The following is a 22,346-nucleotide window of genomic DNA, read 5'->3' on the forward strand; positions in this document are numbered from 1 at the left end:
ACACTCACACCCAGTCAAACGATCTGGGTTTAATCCATCACCGTTCTTTAGCCCACTCTGCCACCCCAGTTCAGACATGGCCATATGCAAATCAGTCTGACCCTGTGCCTCATGGGAACAGTCCAGCCCGAACTACCAAGCCATGTCTTCCCTGGACTGGAAACAAGCTTCCGAGGACCGGTTTTTGGCATTCCAGCCGTCTTCAGCCAGGCTTGCTTGAATCCAGTGGCAAAGTGAGCAAGGGACTCACGTCTGAGCATACCTTGCCACACTGATGGCGGCCAAAAGCGGTACAAAAAGGGGGTGGTGATAGACGAAGCATCTGAATCAATCAAACACTCACACCCAGTCAAACGATCTGGGTTTAATCCATCACCGTTCTTTAGCCCACTCTGCCACCCCAGTTCAGACATGGCCATATGCAAATCAGTCTGACCCTGTGCCTCATGGGAACAGTCCAGCCCGAACTGCCAAGCCATGTCTTCCCTGGACCGGAAACAAGCTTCCGAGGACCGGTGTCTGGCATTCCAGCCGTCTTCAGCCCGGCTTGCTTGAATCCAGTGGCAAAGTGAGCAAGGGACTCACGTCTGAGCATACCCTGCCACACTCATGGCGGCCAAAAGCGGTACAAAAAGGGGTGGTGATGGACGGAGCATCTGAATCAATCAAACACTCACACCCAGTCAAACGATCTGGGTTTAATCCATCACTGTTCTTTAGCCCACTCTGCCACCCCAGTTCAGACATGGCCATATGCAAATCAGTCTGACCCTGTGCCTCATGGGAACAGTCCAGACCGAACTACCAAGCCATGTCTTCCCTGGACCGGAAACAAGCTTCAGAGGACCGGTTTTTGGCATTCCAGCCGTCTTCAGCCAGGCTTGCTTGAATCCAGTGGCAAAGTGAGCAAGGGACTCACGTCTGAGCATACCTTGCCACACTGATGGCGGCCAAAAGCGGTACAAAAAGGGGGTGGTGATAGACGGAGCATCTGAATCAATCAAACACTCACACCCAGTCAAACGATCTGGGTTTAATCCATCACCGTTCTTTAGCCCACTCTGCCACCCCAGTTCAGACATGGCCATATGCAAATCAGTCTGACCCTGTGCCTCATGGGAACAGTCCAGCCCGAACTGCCAAGCCATGTCTTCCCTGGACCGGAAACAAGCTTCCGAGGACCGGTGTCTGGCATTCCAGCCGTCTTCAGCCCGGCTTGCTTGAATCCAGTGGCAAAGTGAGCAAGGGACTCACGTCTGAGCATACCCTGCCACACTGATGGCGGACAAAAGCGGTACAAAAAGGGGTGGTGATGGACGGAGCATCTGAATCAATCAAACACTCACACCCAGTCAAACGATCTGGGTTTAATCCATCACCGTTCTTTAGCGCACTCTGCCAACCCAGTTCAGACATGGCCATATGCAAATCAGTCTGACCCTGTGCCTCATGGGAACAGACCAGCCCGAACTGCCAAGCCATGTCTTCCCTGGACCGGAAACAAGCTTCCGAGGACCGTTTTCTGGCATTCCAGCCGTCTTCAGCCCGGCTTGCTTGAATCCAGTGGCAAAGTGAGCAAGGGACTCACGTCTGAGCATACCCTGCCACACTGATGGCGGCCAAAAGCGGTATAAAAAGGGGTGGTGATGGACGGAGCATCTGAATCAATCAAACACTCACACCCTACCTATACACTTTTAGACACACCTCCCGCCACAAATTCTAGAATTGCGAACTTTAGAGCTGGAGAGCTACGTTCGAATCTCGGCATCAGCTCAACATCCTGTGATTCCAGGCAAATCGCTTTGTCTCCCAGTGCCTACCACAAATGAATGTGTTCTTCTGTAATGTAAATTGTGCTCATGCCATGTTGTCGAGTTCGTGCTATATAATATTGCAAGGAAAAATAAAGTAGGGAAACTCGAGTTCACACACTACTGAACGTGCACTCTTAAGTGCACCAGCAGTGCACTGTGAATTGGAGCGTTTCACAGGCCTGTCACAGATAAGAAATGCTATCTAAACGAAATCCTACAACACAATATACTACTGGCCGGCAGCAATTCATACCCGGACAACATCGGGATGGGCTGCTAGTATTATATACAAGCCATAGTTGCTGCTTATTTATCTTATGCAACTAACAACCATTGACAAAGGCAATAGATCCTGATTTGTTGTAGGTCTGATGTTACTTGCTGTATCATATATCTGGATGCAATGATAGAAACAGGAAAATACAAGTCGGGTGGCACACAATGCTAAGCAATGATTTTTTGCTTACGTGTTTTTAAGCCACACCCTTAATTACATTGGCCACGCCCCTTTGAGAGAGCCTCCCTCCTCCCAGTTTTTATATCCCACTTACATCCCTGGATATACGATGGCTTTAGTAATTGCTGTCTCCATAGCCTCCATTTTACCAAACTGTGTGAACTTGAGCAAGTCGTTGTGTCTCAGGAAGCAATTTTGCAGAGTGTGCTTTATAAAAAAACTCATCTTGAATGAATAGTCTGTTAATGCTGCTTTCTTTAATATACGTGCAGGTCGGAGACTACAGGGAAGCATCACATGCTGTCACGAGCTGTTGACGAAGAAGAAATACTGCTGACGGGGCTATGCTCTCCAGTGACCTTTCACCTCCCTGCTCCACTTACAGTGCTGTGGCTGCAGTAGGGGGGGGGTGCACCCTGCACGCGCTGCTTCAGCAAGACTCCTAATGATCCTGGCCGCATGGAGGGACACACATGAGGGAGAAATTGCCATTTGAAGAAAAAAACGCAAATATATTTTCAGGGACTGGCTTGTTAAAAGGCTGGGTGTGCCTCTCTGCATTGCAGAGGCTGCACCAATGGCAGCTGCCCTGAGTACCAGGGACAGACAGAGGTCCAATATGATGAGCCTGGATAAGCAGAACTGGGATATTAGCGCTTTTCTAGCGGCGACAGTGACAGCAAAGCCACGATGAACAAATCCTGGAAGGCCTTCGATTCAAAGATACGTTTGAGGGCAGGAGGGCCTTGATTGCAGGCAGGGGCCATCTTTCAGCAGCTCCACGCCTGCCCCTCACTCTTCCTGTTTCAAGGGATATTTTGAGGCCCGCTCCGGAGTCTACAGGGTAGCTTGCATAGTAAAATAGCAGTAAATCCGTAAGACATCACCGTGTTCCAGAACACACGAAGCGAGAGGTTAGGAAAACTGTGTTTCTGCTCGTCAGCCTCATTCGGCTCATAATTGCGCCATCTAGTGGCTGCACTGCTAAATATCAACATGTATTAGAATGCAAGAGGGATCCTTCAAAAGTGCATCCTCTATTTCAAGTGATGCAATGGGAAGTTTTGCAGCTACAGAGAAACCATGCACGAGCTCTGTAAGCAAAACACCGGCTGTCATCACACGCTGAGAGGGCACCCATAGGAACTCAGATGAACTTAATGTACGCACCAGTTACAAATATGAATTAACTGTAACTAAATGATACTGCATGGTATGTCAGGCTGTATGAGGAAATATTTCACTCCACTGGCTCCACTCACGACTTCGGTTTTTATTTAAAAGCCCCCCTTACGCCGTCGGTACGTCACTTTTTTCACATATTTAAAGTGACCTACCTGTTGCGCAAGGGGCTTGTAAATAAGCCTGAGGAACATTGTAAGTTAAAGTACCGTCATATTTTCTAATTAAGCATTTAGTATTAAAACTGCAACTACCCACAACTGAGAAGTGCAAATATTAGAGGAAATGGAGTTCTTTGTACTGCACAGGTTAAACTAAAACGTGTTGTCAGTAGAGTAAACTCTTAGGGGCTTATGTACAAGCAGGGCACAAGTTTTTAAAAAAAAGAGGTGGGGGCTCTCCGAGTTGGGTATTATCACAGAAAGTGACATCAGGGCGTGTGACATAACAGCGCGCGACATCACATCACAGGAAGTGACATCACAGGCCTGCAGTCTCAGCAGAGAGGCCAATGTTTGCAGGGGCAGAGCACCTGCAAAACACCCTTTGAGTGACTGGCTCTCCCACTAACTAAATCTCTTGCTTGATCCAGCTCGGTGATGACCTCTGTCAGACACACACTGGAACTCCATCACCTTTTCGTTCAAAAGGTTAATCAGTGGCCCCCCCCTTACACTCCAACTCACATAATATTTTCTGCTTAGTGTCACTCACCCTCTCTACTACTGCCGCTCTCTCTTAGTCACTGTAAATGTATTTTCCTCCATCCTCTTCATTCCACTCACCAAGAATCAGCCCAAAACAAGTCCTGAGGTGCATTAGGAGAGGGGAAGTACAGTGGTGAGAGGGAGTTGATGAGGGAATCGAGAGAGACAAAGGTGAGGGGGGTGGGGCTGGTGATTGAAAAGCAGGGATATGAAGAGACATCAAGACAGGAGTGGAGATGGACGGTGTTGGACCTAGGGTATCCTAGACTACATAGGGTAGCCTGGCACAGTAGTGGATACAGCTAAACTCAAGGCGTTGGTTGAGTGCTTACAAAACCCACTCACAGTAACTCAGTGATTAACCACTAAAACAAAAGACACAACACCGATTTTTGGAAAAATACCATTACCTTTTATAAAAATAATATGACTCTTCTTTTTATGCAAAATGGGTTTACAATTAGTTTAGCAATAATGCACCTGTGTTACACCAACCTCAGTATTTTTCCCACTCTAGGAATGCTAATTCACCGGTACATTTCCTTTGTAAAAAACTGTTATCAATCCCACAAAATTACTTTATCAATCAGTCATCACAGTCAGTAATATTCACTATACAGGTTACACATTTACATTACAGACCTGGCATGTACATTTCATTACCCTTCTTGTGCTCAGCGCTCTTGTTCAAGCACGACAATCTCCTACCCCCAGCAGTGCTGTCCTCAGAGCTCACAGCCAACTAAAAGCTAAATAGGAGACAAGAGGAGTTAATCAGGCTTCCCCCCCTTGTTTATTGAATGGCTACACCTCTCTGTTAAGGGTTCCAACTCCAGGGGTGTGATGATTGAGAACCTGACAGAAAGTTCTGACTTCAATGTTTTCTATGGCCCAGTCCCTTGACCACTGGCACAAGTACCTGAACCTGACAGAACGTGCCTGGAGTTAATAATCTGAAGTCAAGTTTCCCCAAGGTCTACTGGGAAGGCCTCAACACTTCTTAACCGTGTTTGCTGCTCAGTCACAGGGTTTATTTAATGCCGGCACAGCCGCCTCCCACTCCCTCACTCCCCAGCTTACTTCTGGCGTTGTAGTCGATGCAGCTGGCGTTGCCCGTGTCACGCGGTGTCAGGGAAGCCTTCCCGCAGATGACGAGGCGTGTCAGAGAAGCCTACCCCAGTCCGAGGTGCTCCACCGAGGCGTCCGATGTGGCGCTTCTGCCCCCTCGATGTTCCCGCTGACTGGAGCTCTGCCTTGGCGCACCTCCGATGACGCGTCCGGCCCCTCCTGACTCCGCCTTGCGCCCGCCTCTTCCAACGCGCTGGGTCCTTCTTGCCGGTTTCGGCTCAGCGCACCTCTTCCGATGCGACGGCGTCCCTCACCGCCTCGCAGGCAATCAGCTGGGCTCTGCTTCGCTTCCCGCCTCTTCCGGCGCCTCAACGGAGCTCTTCGAATGATGAGGCAAGACAGCTAGGCTCTCCCTCTTCTGTTGCCCTCACGTCAGGAAATGCACTCTTCCAGGTAGGGACGACAGCTGGTTCTGCCGCTTTCACCGTCAGGGGAGGGTGTCAAGCTGGAGCGCTGCAGTCGCGTGTATCTCCGTTTATTACCCCCTGACTTTAGGGTCAGTTAGCTTGGGGCTGGGTCTCAGCTCGCCCCCTCTGCACACGACCTTCAGGATGGGTCTAACAGGTCCCTGGTAGCCACACTTGAGGGATTACAGTTCTTGACAGACTTGTCGCAGAGTCTCTGATAACTTGAAGTTGGTTGCTGAAACAGTGGGGTTTGGTCAGCCTAGTTGGGGGCACTTCCCAGTAAAGCGACAGCCGGCCCCGCAGGTCGATCTTGTCACAACTAGTGCACAATCCTCCTCCTCAAGTCGCCTCTCTCCACACTGGTCATCTCAAGTAATGCACAAAATGGCTGCTGGTCACTGGCCTTTTATAGGGTGGCCTGGGACCTGCAGAAGTCACTGGTTGTTTCTAGAAAGTTCCCTATGTTAGCCTATGGCCTGTTTTCCAGTAGTGTCCGTTATGGCAGTTGGTGGACACCATTTTAGGTTTTTGGATGTTCCTAGATTTTTCAGGAGCTGACTAGGCCTCATAGGTTATGAGGGAAAAATGGCGTCATAGCCAAGGAACACCTAGCCCCCTGACAGTACTGAAAAATCCTGGTGGACATATATAAAAATAAAAATAGAAACTCTGAGAGGCTAAGGGGGACAAAAATAAATAATAATGGTTAGAACATCCCCAGAAGCAGACAGGTCTAACACGCGTCCCCCCCAGCTGAAAGTGGGGAGAACTACCCAACCCCTTGGGAGTCCTCATCACTAAGGTGGAAATACCTGGATAGACCGTCTGCATTGGCATGGTCCGGCCCAGGTCGGTGTTCCACCCTAAAGTCCATTCCCTGTAGGGAGATGGACCACCTTAGCAACTTGGGATTCTCCCCCTTCATTTGCATCAGCCAACGAAGGGGGCGGTGGTCAGTCTGAACCAGGAAGTGCGAGCCAAACAAGTATGGCCGCAGCTTCTTCAGAGCCCAAACCACCGCAAAGGCTTCTCTCTCAATTGTACTCCATCTCCTTTCCCTGGGGAGTAGTCTCCTAGACAGGAAGACCACGGGTTGATCCAAGCCCTCATCATTTAGCTGCGATAACACTGCCCCAATGCCATGTTCTGACGCATCTGTTTGGACAATGAATTCTCTAGCAAAATCAGGGGCCTTGAGAATGGGAGCAGAACACAATGCTTGTTTCAAGGTCATGAAGGCTCGCTGGCAAGCCTCCGTCCAGACTACCCGTCGGGGTTGTTTCTTGGAAGTAAGTTCAGTGAGGGGTGCCACAATGGTGCCATACCCCTTCACGAAGCGACAGTAGTATCCAGTGAGGCCCAGGAAGGCTCGGACCTCAGTTTGAGTCTTGGGGGGCTCCCAGGCGATGATAGCCTCAATCTTTGCCTGGAGGGGCTGCACCGTCCCTCTGCCCACCAAGTGACCTAGGTACACCACCGACCCCTGTCCGATCTGGCACTTGCTGGCCTTGATTGTCAAGCCAGCCTGTTGCAGGGCATGAAGAACAGCTTGCAGGTGCTGCAAATGGTCCTCCCAGCTGCTACTGAAGACAGCAATGTCGTCCAGGTAAGCAGCGGAGAAAGCTTCCATTCCAGAAAGGACCCTGTTCACCAGCCGCTGAAAAGTGGCAGGGGCGTTCTTGAGCCCGAAGGGCATCACACGAAATTGGTAGTGTCCCTGAGGTGTAGAGAAGGCTGACCTTTCCTTCGCCTCCTCGGTAAGGGAAATCTGCCAGTACCCCGAAGTTAGGTCAAAGGTACTTAAGTATTGGGCAGCTCCCAGCCGGTCAATAAGCTCATCCGCCCGGGGGATGGGATGTGCGTCAGTCTTGGTTACTGAATTTAAGCCTCGGTAGTCCACACAGAATCTCAATTCAGGTGTGGTGCCTGGTGGGGCAGCTTTTGGTACCAAAACCACCGGGCTAGACCAAGGGCTACCAGAAGGTTCAATTACTCCTAGCTCCAGCATCTTGGCGACTTCACTTTTGATGCTGGCCTTCACCTTGTCCGACAGCCGGTAGAATTTAGACTTCACAGGTGGGCTGTCTCCTGTGTCCACGTCATGGGTACACAGGTGGGTCCTACCCGGGACAAGGGAGAACAGAGAAGAAAATTGCTCCAGGATCTGGCGGCAATCACTCTGCTGTTCAGGAGTCAGGGATGGCGAGAGAATCACTCCCTCCACCGACCCATCCTTTTCTTGGGACGAGAGAAGATCAGGGAGAGGTTCACTTTCCTCTTCCTCTGCTCCATCGGTTACCATCATTAAGACAACCTCGGGCCTCTCATGATGTGGCTTGAGTCGATTGGCATGCAGCACCCGGTGGGGCTGTTGCGTGCTTATCTAGGTTCCTGATCGATACTGTGACCTTATGCCCCTATTCGGCTATGAATCCATTTATTCCCTATATTGGCATAACCGTTCAAGTGCGATTTTCTGAAAAGTCATCTCTGGCCTCACACGAACAGAGCCACATTCCAGCATGACTCCCTGCTACTTCCTTTGCGACCAATTAGTGCAATGACAGAGCAGCAGTCACTATCTGATATTCCTAGATAACACTCCGAGTTCTTCAACAAGATAAAAACTTAGCAAACCTGGAAATCCCCGCTTGCTATGTTTTGATTAGTAATGGAACTCTAATGAGCAACTGATAACTGTCACTTCCTAGTGACATCTTTAATTGACGTCTTATGTCCAGCAAACTTGCGTCAAACCCGGCACCTGTCAGGTATAAATATTACCAACGTTGCCTTAAGCAAAGAGAGCTGTGAGCTGATGCTGGCTGCCTGCAAGACCCCGTGTTGGTAAATCTAGCACTCTGTCGCTGCAGCCTGCTATCCTGTGGTGGTGAAGCTGCTGATTACCATTATCGCCGCTACAGCGCGAACTATGGTGCAGTACGCTTAAGGAGCTGAACAGCCGTCCTCTGCGAAGACATCCAGCAGATTCCAGCTGCCCGCGGACGCTGTCCCCTCTCCTTCCTCGACGCGCTGAAGAGAGCCGCTGCCTTTCTCGTGCAGAGAAATCCAGTCCCGGCGCTTCCGGTTTACCCTCGCGGGTGACTGGGATATCGAGAGAGACCCCTGAAGGAGATACCAATCCTCCATCATTCTATTCAGAGGTATGGTGTTGACTAAACCCTTAGACGAGAATTCTTGAAACAAACCTTGGCAAAACCAACTTAACTTAAGCTACTTACTTACTCCCCTTTTCACGTGTTAGGCTTAGGTCAGGCACACTGGGGTAGGCTTAGTTAGAAGCACCAGTTGAGTATGGTAGCCTAATGTATATATGACTGTATATATGTTTTATTACTTTTAAACCATTGTATGGCTAAGAAACCATATCAATGCTTTTACAGTTCTATTTCGCAATACTTATCTTACTGTACGTACTTTTTATAATAACAATTATTGCAATTGTGGCAATACATTTCTCTTGTACGAGAAGAAAGACTGTTCAATAAATGTTAACCTTTATTGATACACGCCCGTCTCTCTGTTCTCTACATCTCGTGAAAGTAAACTGCACTAGACTGACTGAGTGAAATGCATGTCTATTGTTTCACACGACCCTAGAGATTGACTCTTGATCTGAGGAGCAAAGTTGTCATGTTGCACGGTTGTTGGAAAACTGAATCCCTTCTTGTCTGTGCCAAGGAAGCTGATCACTTCCTATGCAGAGAAGAAAGTTTCCAGTGACCTCTGAGCTAGTTGGTAACACAACCTAATTAAGTTTAGCATAGTCAGTGGAGGCCTGGAATATCCGCAGTTCCACGTCGATACTACTGTTTATGTTATTCCAATGCGCAGGGCCTAGTGGGAAACTAGGAACTACACTACATGGTGCCAAACGTTTGGTAAGGCGATAAACTAACGCAAGACTTGTAGAGTAACTCAGTCGTGCATATTTCACAGACCCCTTTCTCCCGTAATAACTCCAATAGACGTCTGGAGTGGGTGAAAGGTTAAAATCCGCCCGACCTTAGTAGGAAGAGATTCCTATGTAAAGCTCCGGTTTATTCAACGTTGAAGGATACAGTGTTCCAAAATATTGTGCACCTAATCTTTGTTTCCTTGGAGACCTACTCTGCAAAGCCTGCATTTATAAAAATGTCAGTAGAAACCAACGGAACCTCTGGGGCCGCAGTGGACGCGACTCAGCAAGGTCCCGAACAAGCAGACCCGGATGCTATTATCATCCCGGTCCACTTAAGAAGATCTATAACTTTAAAACTTATAGAAAACGGACTGACACCTCAGGGTGGTACAGTAATTTTCGTGATAGAGGCTCACGAGTATCGGCAGACAGAGGTATTCTATTCATGGATAAACTTTCCAGCGGCAAACGCTGCAACACAAGAGTTTCACTATTACAAAATAGAGGAACCTCCGGGAGAGTACGCTCCTTTCGAGGAGATTGAAATCCCACTTAAATTTCAAGAGCACCTGCTCTGGTTTAATGGCGCCCTAAAACACAATAATCACATAACCAGGCTCGGTCCACTAGGTAGACCAGGAGCAACGTGGCCGGTTCTAGCCAGCTACACACCACATCCTGACATTGCAAGAATGTCAAGAGAAGAGCTGTTAGCACAGCTAAACACATTAATAAAAATACATAGGCAATTAGTCCAATATGTAATGCGGACTGCTACAGTCCAGCCAGCTGTTAATTCACACCAGCTGACCCCTCATCAGGGGAACACAAATAAAATTACACCACAGAACATACAGTCATGTCTGGGTAAAACACCCGTAAAACGGGAACAAATTCCTTTCTGGTTAGCACAGAAAATCACTCAAATAGAGGCAGTATTTCCTGATACTACCCCTATTGAGAAACACAGAATCTTGACCATCTGCCTTCCTATGGGAATCGCACCACGCGTGGAAGACTGTGACACTTGGGGTACAGTCTTTGCTTCCATTTACACAAAAACACACGGTGTGCCGTCTATGGCGGTAATACCAGAAGTGCTAAAACAGATTCAAAATGAATTCGGTCCAGAGCCCGCTTTAAATCTAGGTATGAAATTACTAAAAGACTTCAAGCAGGTCACGGCTATATTATTAGCCAACGTAAAGGGAGAAGCAGCATCTGTGGCGATTCGCCAGAAGTTGAGGGAAACAGATATAAAAGATCCTGTTGAGCTTGCAAAAATCATAGAAAAATGCTATGAAGAATTAGGTAGAGACAGCTTGGGTGGAAAACCAGTTAAGCCCCAACTGCTCGAAAATCCTGAAAAATTATTTATTAAAAATAATTTAAACACTCCTAAAAAGAGCTGGGATGGGAATAAACAATCCACTCCCAAGGAAAAAGTTTTCCAGACCAGAGGAAGGTCTCCTCGACGGAGGGAAAGAACTCCGACTCGAGAACGCCAGTCTCCCCAGAGGGAGCCCTCTGAGAAAAGATATAACCTTAGAAATAGGGATAATCTGAAAAAACCTGATAGATATCAAAGTATTGATACACGTCCCTCTCGATCTCTTCCACAGAATTCGGAAAGAAGAGGACGGTCAAACCCAGGAGAGCACACCAAGTCCAAAGACAAGGAACCTGCTCAGAATAAAAAATCTAAATTTCCTAAAAAGAAGGTAGCCAGTATTAGAGTAATCAACCATGCCGAGAATACTGAGGACACAGTTGAAAAACGGGGAGTGGGCATTGACAATGTTGGACAGTGCAGCAGAAATCAGTATAGCGCGCAAGATCTTGATGAGTCATCTGGAGACAGTGGACACGAATGAATACATTCAGGTTGAAACTGCCGACACCAGACTTAGCGAGCCCCATAAAATATACGAAATAACATTGCGTATAGAGGGTGATAAGACTAGGAAAATTAAGGGTCTATTTTGGGATAAGCTCTCAAAAGGCTATGATATTCTGTTAGCTGAAAAAGATTGGCCCCCGGAGTTTGTCAGGGAGTGCCCTCGTGGCGAAGAAGTAATTATGCCTGCCTTCTCGAATCACATACCGATTCACAAAAAATATACATATGCAAGGAAATGGGCAGTAGCCCAGGCAGCTGCATTATATAAAAATCATGTAGGATGGGATGAGGATTCACCGCCTCACAAAATCCAGCTAAAAAGTGAACCAACTGCCCAACGGCAGTATCCCATAAAGCAAGAAGCTAAAAAACAGGTCAGGGAGATCTTAGATCAACTTGAATACCAGGGGGTGATTGAAACATGCACCTCTCAAATGAACAATCCTTTGTTTCCTGTCTCCAAGCCAGACAATTCATATCGTCTAGTTTTGGACTACAGACATCTTAATACATGTTGCAAAACTTTTGCAGTACAAAACTCGCATAGTGCAGCCCTAATGAATAATATAGTTAGGAAAAAATATAAAACGACATTGGACATTTCTAATGGTTTCTTTTGTCAAAACATTGCACCAGAAAGCAGATATTTGACCGCTTTCTCCGCATTTGGGTCGCAGAAAAATTCTGTCGACTCCCACAGGGGTTCAAGAACAGCCCAGGACTATTCTCAACTAGGGTAACAGAGTTACTACAAATCTATGATGATGAAGCATTATCTTACGTAGATGATATTTATCTCACAGATGACGACTTGGATACTCACTTGAAAAGAGTGAACACCATCATACTTGGGTTCGCAGCAGAGGGTTACAAATTCAACTTTAAAAAGTCCCGAATTGCCCATCTGACAGTACTATTTTTAGGATACGAATTATCAAGTGAAGGGAAAAGCCTAGCGGACAACTTCTTAGAGAAGTGCGCTGTACTCCAATTTCGGAAGAACTTACATTCTAAATTACGCAGAGAGGGTTAAACCTCTCTACAAACTAATTAAACCTGATTTTAAAACAAATCAATTGGACTCAAAAACACACAGAAATTTTGAGATCAATGCAAACAGACATGTTAGCGAAAACAAAATTAGATACACATGACAACACGATCGATCTTGTAATCCGAGTCATCCCAGGAAGATGCGGATTCACATACCTGACCTCTAATGAGGGAGAAAAGGTACCTATTTCAATTAAATCTCACTTGTACACACAAGCAGAAAAAACATTCAGTCACACAGAACTGTGAACGCAGTGCAAATCGCATTAGCAAATGAACGAGAACTAGCACACGGCAAAAGGATTAACATCCTCACAGCGGAATCCGCCTTCGAAGCGCTATTCAGCCCAGTAAACCTGCCTACAGTGTCACTGGATCCAAAATGGATACAGTGCATAGATTCTCTAGGAGCGGAAGACGTGAAATACTATTTCGCCCCGCAATACGAAGAACTGAATGATTTAGAGTATGAAGAAGAATATCCTCTGCCAATCGAAATTCTGCCTCTCCCATTATATGCCTGTATAATCTATACAGATAGCTCTGTACAGCATTTCAACGTAGAGAGAAAATCCTACGATGCAGCAAGTGCGATCATTAAATGTCGTTGGCTGTGCGGTAAAATCAAACCGAAAATAACAAAAACTGAATCAGTAAAGTACTGTTCGGCTCAAAGAACTGAAATCAGATGTTCAAAGATGGCGGTCGAAAATGCAGAACGCGAATTCCCCACACTTATAGTGTGCGACTCTCATTTTTGCATCAACTCTTACAACAATAAACTGCAGAGTTGGATCGAAAACAATTACAAAGATGACACAGGTGCCACAATAAAGCATAAAAAGCTCTGGAACGAGGTAGCTCTTTTAAACAAAGAACTACAAAAGACTCACGTGATTCACGCACAGCGTCTTCAACGTGATGGCGTTCACGTTGCAGGGAATTCATTGGCTAATACAGCCAAAGCGGAAGCAACTAAACCGGCTTCCGTAGCCACAAAAAAGCGTACAGATAAATACATAGACGGGGAAACCATGCTGGCAGTAAAAACGACCGTAAAAGGCGACTGTGCAGCACTACCTGTAAACTATCCACTCAATTATGCATACATAATCGATGCAAACTCCGTTCCTTTTGCTCGAATCCCTGGAGTGGGGGATAGAGTAATTCCAAACACGAACAGGAGAATATTTTTAATAGCAGATGCACATATGGGTTTGGGTCTGAGACACCAAACAATTAAGGTTTCTCTGACTGAATTACAATCAGCATACTGGTGGCCGGGAATGAGTGTAGAACACCAAATATATGCAAACAAATGTGAAAACTGCAATAGGGATCGCAGTAGCGAACCTTGCTACCGGCTACCAGTCAGAAAGAGCGTAACGCTGCCTGCACCCCAACCTGCGTCCTATTAATTAGTTAAGACGAAAAGCACTTTAAAAATGAGTCCTCCAGCGCTCGGCTGACGCTAGAACGGTTATAAAAGATTTGCGAGTCTTTATCGGCACATACGCAATTACCACGTTCCATTCTGACCAGGGTCCTGCTTTCAGCTCTCGAGCCTATAAGGAGGCCATGGCCAGCATGGGAATTGGGTTGCGGTATTCTTGTCCGTCGCATCCCGAAGGGAATAGTGTGGTAGAAAGAAAAAACCGTGACATAAAGCAATCTATAACAGCGAAGGTATTAGGTTCAGGCGCTGGGTGGGTCAAACATTTAATAAGTGTCCAGACTAGTCTTAACAACATGCCAAGAAATTCTCTAAAAGGTTTCAGCCCATACGAACTATTGTTCGGAATTAGAATGCGCGTTCAGGACCTCGATAGTCAGATGTCAGTGGTACAAGAAGAAACAAAGCACTTTGATGTAAAGGATCGTTTGGCTGTCTTACAGGAACTGAATGAAACAAGAAAATCATTAAGCAACATAAAGTTAAAGCAACAGCCAAGTACCACTGACGAGGCACCACCCGCAACAGCCCCAGCAAGGCCTGTCTGGATTCCAAAGATTGGGGATCTAGTCAGAGAAAAGATCGCGGTTAAGAAGGAATTTGGGCCTTCTTACAGAAAAGCAGTACCTGTCTTAGCAGTCACCGGAACAAGATCAGTTGTGCTACCGCCCCTTGCTGGTAAAAAGGAGAACAGAGTCGTGTCTATCGATCTGGTAAAACCACAAGCATGTGGCCTATAATCAACAGTAGGCCCAGTGGACTCCCAAGAAACAACAGAATACCCAAACTTGCAACAATCCAAGAGGTTCAAACTGAAAGACTCATCACATTCGATCAGCCTGCAGTGCACAATGAAGGACTATGCAATAATGCCATGGAACTCGTGCCTCTTGAAGCACAGATTGAAACAGTTCGTCAAGAAACAACACCAGTCTACAATGATGTGGCATCAGAAAGTGCTACCGAGAGACAGATTGAAAGAACAATCCCATCAATTGACAGAACTGCCTCTGGTTATTTCATCAACATTCGACAACTTCTGTGAAGATTTAAACGACCCCGAAGTGATGCCAGAAACAAAAAAGTATTCTAAAGCTAATACAACAGGACTCCTTCAACAAATCAAAGAACTATATCTGGATTCACCGTTGATTGAGCATTGGATTATCTCAGGGGTATTCATACTCCTACTATGCCTAATTTTAGTTTTAATTTTAGGGAAGTTCATTACAATTGAATGGACACAGCAAGTCAGAACATCAACCTAGTCCTGAAACCACATAGATCATCCCACGTGAAGAAAAGAGAACTGTCAACAGTAAACGTCACAGCAATTCCAATACCTGGTGGGATAGTATGGGAGAAAACAGACTATGAGATATATGGTCCGGTCGAAATCCTGAAGTATCCTCATCAACTGAAGGTTTCCTTAAGTGACTTTGTGACACCGAGTACATTCTCTGATGATTGGGACTTTAACAGTATTAATGACATGATGTCTGATTTAGTAATGTCAGCTAGATTCACAGATCATGATTATTTACAAGGTTCATCTAGTTATGAGCAATTATTCTGTTACACCCACTATGGGGATCATTACTTGCATAAATCTGCACAGCCTAGAAATGTTTTTATGTATAATCAATGGGAACATTGTTCTACACCACCTAAAAGCAGTTCTAAAGCATTTTTTGAGAAATTCAAATACTTCTCAGGGTTTAACACCAGTGATGCAGAAACGTTTTTTTACAAACTGTTAGATAAAACAGGAATGAAAACAATGCTGACAAATTCTAAATTGATATATTCAGAAGCATTTTATGACAAAATGATGACATTTGGTTTTGATTATTGGAAAAATAATATTGAAACGAAAACAATTTGGGGTACAAAAGATTGGCAGGTGCAAGGCATTGAAGCACTATTTAGAACCTGCATGATACCAGAACAAATGTTATTTTTAAATGACACAATACACCAAACATCTTGTCTTGGCCTAGCTAAGAACAAAGACCTTAAAACACCTTCTATTCCAAAGCCAATAGCTGAGAATACAACCACAGATATTGAGTTAGACGTGTCACAAATTTTACATTTCAACAGAACACATCCTGATTGGAAAAAATGGTTAATCTGGCCTACAGACACAAATAGCTGTCAAGATAGGTTCCTGAATAAAACACAGGGGTTAAAAATGACCAGATTAGACCCTAGATACTCCCAGAGACAACATCCAGGGATTATAACAACATACAGTGTAGGGAAACTCTGCCTAGAATGGCTAGCTACATCCACACTGGCTGAAATTAAGCAACACTTGTCTTTATTAAAAGATGGTGCTGATTTGCGCGATTTCATTCTTGGACCACGCAAACAGCGTCAAAAGCGTTTCATAGCGACCAGTATCTATGCTGCTTACAACGAGGCTTGGAAAGTAAAGCAAATTGAAACTGCTGAGAAAATACGAGAAATTGATCGTATTAATTTGGAGAAATCACTTTCTGTGGTAGACAATGGGTTAACGACTATGTCTTCCAGAATATATTCGTTGGACAATATTGTATCCTCTGCCTTTGATGTGATAGACAGAGATTTGCTAATGTTACAACATGGCCAGTCTCAATTACGCTCTATTATAGAACTAGGCTGGACGCTGCAAAACCTTCGTTCAGGCTATGTGCCTTGGCGTTTAATCAACACAACGTCATTATTTTCCAGTTTTAACCTTACTGATAAACAGATCAGTTTGGCACAGAAAGGAGCAGACTATACAATCCTGAGCATCGAAAGACTCAAGAGATTACCATTGACAATGTAAGAGAGTCCTGTCATTGAATGGATAATAACGGAATTATCACAATTCCGATAATAACTTTCCGCTTTAAAAAGTGCCTTGAGTACATACCTGCTGGCCAGTATGAACAATTGGGTAAAGGATATGTAAAATCTGAATGGAAATTACCATACACTCATTCTTGCTATAGTGACAGCGACAAAAATGTATTTCTTAGTGGTGAGAACTGTAAACATTCACTAAGCGGTATACTTTTGTGTCAGGGTATTAATTTACATGGAGCATGTGATGGGAATTCAAACAACCTTTCATGCCACCAGCTAGTCACACCTGCAACTCAGATAGAGCCCTTCTTTATGCAACTCGCGAACGGGAGTTACATTCTTAGAACGGATCACAGGTGTTGTGGCCTCGCGCCAGGGACAAGTTATCTAGTACATGTTACGTCCAGGGTCAAATGCTGTATGCAAGCATTGTTCCCGAGCGGGCCTCCAGACATAGTGACTCCCCTCTGGCCTCGTCTGAATCTCTATTCTATACGAATTGATACATTAAGCAAAATGAAATCTGTGCTTTTACAGACAACAGTGCCTATAACGTCATCTAAAGAGACGTATGATCTTCTAGTCGCAAGGACGGCTACTGAAGTCCATGACCTTTTATCAACAAATTGCCCCGTGCATTTCGTAGAAATATTCAGCCAACTCCTTAACATGTCTAGTGCAACAAGCATCCCAGGCATATTTAAGACAGTCTTTGCGGGACTGCTAACACCCTTCCAGGCAATTTTGGGAATCTTTCCTAATTTCGTGCACTCCATTTTTGGCGGCATACCATTATTTTTGGGACTCGTTGCAGGGATTCTATTTTTGACCATCCTGCTACGTTATGGCAAGCCTCGGCTCAGACATAGCTCCCATGGGAATGGAAGAGACAATCCTAGCAATGCGCTACAGGGACAGGATAACTGACGTCCTCGGATTGGCCAGGCTGAGAGATCTAAACATGACCTGGTTCCTTTCATTCAGACCGATATGGCAAAATTGCATTTTACCTGTGCTGCGGTGTATGCTTTGCGGCGATGAATGCGTGTTAGACATCTGTCTTTCACTTCCATCAGCAGTACCAATGGACGTCGATACTTTGCTCAGTCCAATAACGGCTCACGCATTGTGTTGTCCCCAGCGGCTACCAATCCTGATGACGGCATTTGTGGAGACTCCTGTACTACAGCCAAGTGGTAACAGTGGAGCGAGTGCCAAAAGCAACATCATCCAGGTACAACGTTCTGTGAGCATTGCTGGTCCTGCCTTCGATGACAGCAATCATTCTCACACCTGCCAAGTTACAGCGCTATCTAATTTGGTTGAACTATCACCTGAATTTGTAGACCAATTCTTTGAGAGCCTGTCTGATACGATGTTCTCACCCACAGAGAAACAATAACTTTTTGAAGCTTTCCGACACACAGTGTTCCCATGAACTCTGAATTCGGCCTTCAGTTTTGATCAACAAAAACTGCCAAGAGCTTTTGGAAATCTATTTTCTTTGAATTGGACAATTTTTCTAATATTGACCTTTTTTGGCACGAACAATTCTTTGCTTAACGTAAAAACTATTCTTAGAGAACAGAAGCTTCACACTTCTATTTCCAAACACATCTAGAGACATAACAACATAACACCAGCCTCTAGCACACATGTTATTACAATGCATTTTTATGTGATGATTTATCTCGCATTTCTTCTGTCAGAGATACTTCATGTGTAATTCTTTATGCATAATCGTTCATTGATTTCATATGCAATAATTTTTTGAATGATTTCTATGCTTTAAATAACGTACAGTACCTAAATTCCATGTATTACAAGTACGCCTATTTCGAATGCATTTATGTATTTTGGGGTGGGCAATGATACACATGCATCTAATTGCTTTAGTTTTAGTAATTTTGATGGACATTAACCCGTGGAGTGGGTGTTGCGTGCTTATCTAGGTTCCTGATCGATACTGTGACCTTATGCCCCTATTCGGCTATAAATCCATTTATTCCCTATATTGGCATAACCGTTCAAGTGCGATTTTCTGAAAAGTCATCTCTGGCCTCACACGAACAGAGCCACATTCCAGCATGACTCCCTGCTACTTCCTTTGCGACCAATTAGTGCAATGACAGAGCAGCAGTCACTATCTGATATTCCTAGATAACACTCCGAGTTCTTCAACAAGATAAAAACTTAGCAAACCTGGAAATCCCCGCTTGCTATGTTTTGATTAGTAATGGAACTCTAATGAGCAACTGATAACTGTCACTTCCTAGTGACATCTTTAATTGACATCTTATGTCCAGCAAACTTGCGTCAAACCCGGCACCTGTCAGGTATAAATATTACCAACGTTGCCTTAAGCAAAGAGAGCTGTGAGCTGATGCTGGCTGCCTGCAAGACCCCGTGTTGGTAAATCTAGCACTCTGTCGCTGCAGCCTGCTATCCTGTGGTGGTGAAGCTGTTGATTACCATTATCGCCGCTACAGCGCGAACTATGGTGCAGTACGCTTAAGGAGCTGAACAGCCGTCCTCTGCGAAGACATCCAGCAGATTCCAGCTGCCCGCGGACGCTGTCCCCCCTCCTTCCTCGACGCGCTGAAGAGAGCCGCTGCCTTTCTCGTGCAGAGAAATCCAGTCCCGGCGCTTCCGGTTTACCCTCGCGGGTGACTGGGATATCGAGAGAGACCCCTGAAGGAGATACCAATCCTCCATCATTCTATTCAGAGGTATGGTGTTGACTAAACCCTTAGACGAGAATTCTTGAAACAAACCTTGGCAAAACCAACTTAACTTAAGCTACTTACTTACTCCCCTTTTCACGTGTTAGGCTTAGGTCAGGCACACTGGGGTAGGCTTAGTTAGAAGCACCAGTTGAGTATGGTAGCCTAATGTATATATGACTGTATATATGTTTTATTACTTTTAAACCATTGTATGGCTAAGAAACCATATCAATGCTTTTACAGTTCTATTTCGCAATACTTATCTTACTGTACGTACTTTTTATAATAACAATTATTGCAATTGTGGCAATACATTTCTCTTGTACGAGAAGAAAGACTGTTCAATAAATGTTAACCTTTATTGATACACGCCCGTCTCTCTGTTCTCTACATCTCGTGAAAGTAAACTGCACTAGACTGACTGAGTGAAATGCATGTCTATTGTTTCACACGACCCTAGAGATTGACTCTTGATCTGAGGAGCAAAGTTGTCATGTTGCACGGTTGTTGGAAAACTGAATCCCTTCTTGTCTGTGCCAAGGAAGCTGATCACTTCCTATGCAGAGAAGAAAGTTTCCAGTGACCTCTGAGCTAGTTGGTAACACAACCTAATTAAGTTTAGCATAGTCAGTGGAGGCCTGGAATATCCGCAGTTCCACGTCGATACTACTGTTTATGTTATTCCAATGCGCAGGGCCTAGTGGGAAACTAGGAACTACACTACAGGGCTGCCTCGGGGTCTTAAGATCCACCAAATAGGTGGACTTACCCTTTTTCTCCAAAACCTCAAAGGGGCCTGTCCAACGGTCCTGGAGGGCATTTAGCTCTCCAGGTTCCATTACCCACACTTTCTGTCCAGGCTCCAGTTCCACTGGGTGAGCGTTATGGTCATACCACTCTTTCATAACTGCTTGGCTGGCCTCCAAGTTGTCTGAAGCTTGCTTCCACAACTTAGCCATTTGGCTCCGGAAGGCCAGCATGTAGCTCACCACGTCCTGGGGAAGCTTCCTGGGAGTCTGTTCCCATCCGTCTTTCACCAGGCTGAAAGGTCCCCGTACAGGGTGCCCGTACAAAAGTTCGAAGGGGCTGAAGCCCACTCCCTTCTGTGGCACTTCCCTGTAGGAAAACAAGAGACAGGGTAGGAGGACGTCCCATTTCCTCCGCAGGCTCTCAGGTAGACTCCGTATCATACCTTTCAAGGTTTTGTTAAACCTTTCCACAAGACCATTGGTTTGTGGGTGATAAGGAGTGGTAAACCGATAGGTAACGCCGCACTCCTTCCACATAGCCCGCATGTCTGCTGAAAGGAAGTTAGTCCCCCTGTCGGACACAACCTCCTTGGGGAAACCCACTCGGGTGAAGATCCCCATCAGGGCCCTTGCCACTGCAGGTGCAGTGATGGTCCTCAGAGGTATTGCCTCTGGGTACCGTGTGGCATGATCCACCAAAACCAGTATGAACCGGTGACCAGCTGAAGTTGGTGGATCCAATGGCCCTACAATGTCGATGCCCACCCTCTCAAAGGGGGTGCTAACGACAGGTAGTGGTTCTAGGGGAGCTTTTAGCTTCACCCCTGTTTTCCCACTGGCTTGGCAAGACACACACGTCCGACAATATGTATCAGATGCCACTTTCATTCGAGGCCAGTAGAAGTGGGGGACAAGCCGGGCAAAGGTCTTGTCCTGTCCTAGGTGTCCTGCCAATGGTATCTCATGAGCCAGTTCCAAAAGAAAGGCTCTAAAGCATTGAGGGACCACCAAGGCCCTGGATGAACCATGTCCAGGTGCCTTGGGCTCACTATAGAGGAGTCCATCCTCCCAGTAAATCTGGTAGCTTCCTTCAATGTTCCCTGCTGCCTGGGCCTTGGCCTGTTGCCGCAGCCCCTCGAGAGTAGGACACTCCTTCTGAGCTTTGCAGAACTCTTCCCGGGAAGGACCTCCCTCCACATGCCATTCAGTAGGGATGGGTAGGTTCTTCAGGGAAGCAACATTCTCCCCTGTGGACTCCAGATCCACCTCCGCAGGTGGCCCGTCTGTCTCACGAGGTGGAGATGTCGAGGCAGGGTCCTCCGGCCTCCTGTCCTTCTCCTCTCTGGCAGCCGGCTGGGCCATTGTTCCAGGCTCCAGCGTAAGTGAACTCCCCCTTCGGACAGTCGCGGACCTTGTGCTAACACAAGTCCAGTCAGGGGGTCCCAGCATCTCAGAGTGAGTCTGGTACTCCACCCTCCTCCAAGCATTGTGCTCCATATCATTCCCTAACAGGCAGTCAACAGGCACGGCAGGGCTTACGGCAACTCGAAGTGGACCTGCAACCCCTCCCCACTCAAAGGGAACCTCGGCCACAGGGTAGTGGCCCAATCTGCCGTCAGCCATTACGGCGGGATGGAGTACATCTGGAATGACCTGCTCTGGAGACACCAGCTGACTCCTTACCATAGTCATGCTGGCTCCTGTGTCTCTCAGAGCCTCCCCTCTACGGCCGTTGATGGTGACCCACTGCTCATACTTAATAGTATTAGAGGGCAGTTGGGTCTTTGGAACCATCTCCTTATCTCCCAGGGACACTAAAGTGACACCCGCTCGCTCCCCTCCGTTACCCAAAGGCATCTCCTCCCCGAGCACTACACTAGTTATTCCCGGGGCTTTTCCTCCAGTGGGAGGGGGTGGTCTTTTTGGGCATCTCACATCTCCCTTATAGTGTCCCACACCACCACACTCAAAACAATGAACAACCCTTGGCTGCTGGCTTTGGCCAGG

Source organism: Lissotriton vulgaris, chromosome 10 (assembly GCF_964263255.1).
Source record: "Lissotriton vulgaris chromosome 10, aLisVul1.2, whole genome shotgun sequence".
Classification (NCBI taxonomy): domain Eukaryota; kingdom Metazoa; phylum Chordata; class Amphibia; order Caudata; family Salamandridae; genus Lissotriton; species Lissotriton vulgaris.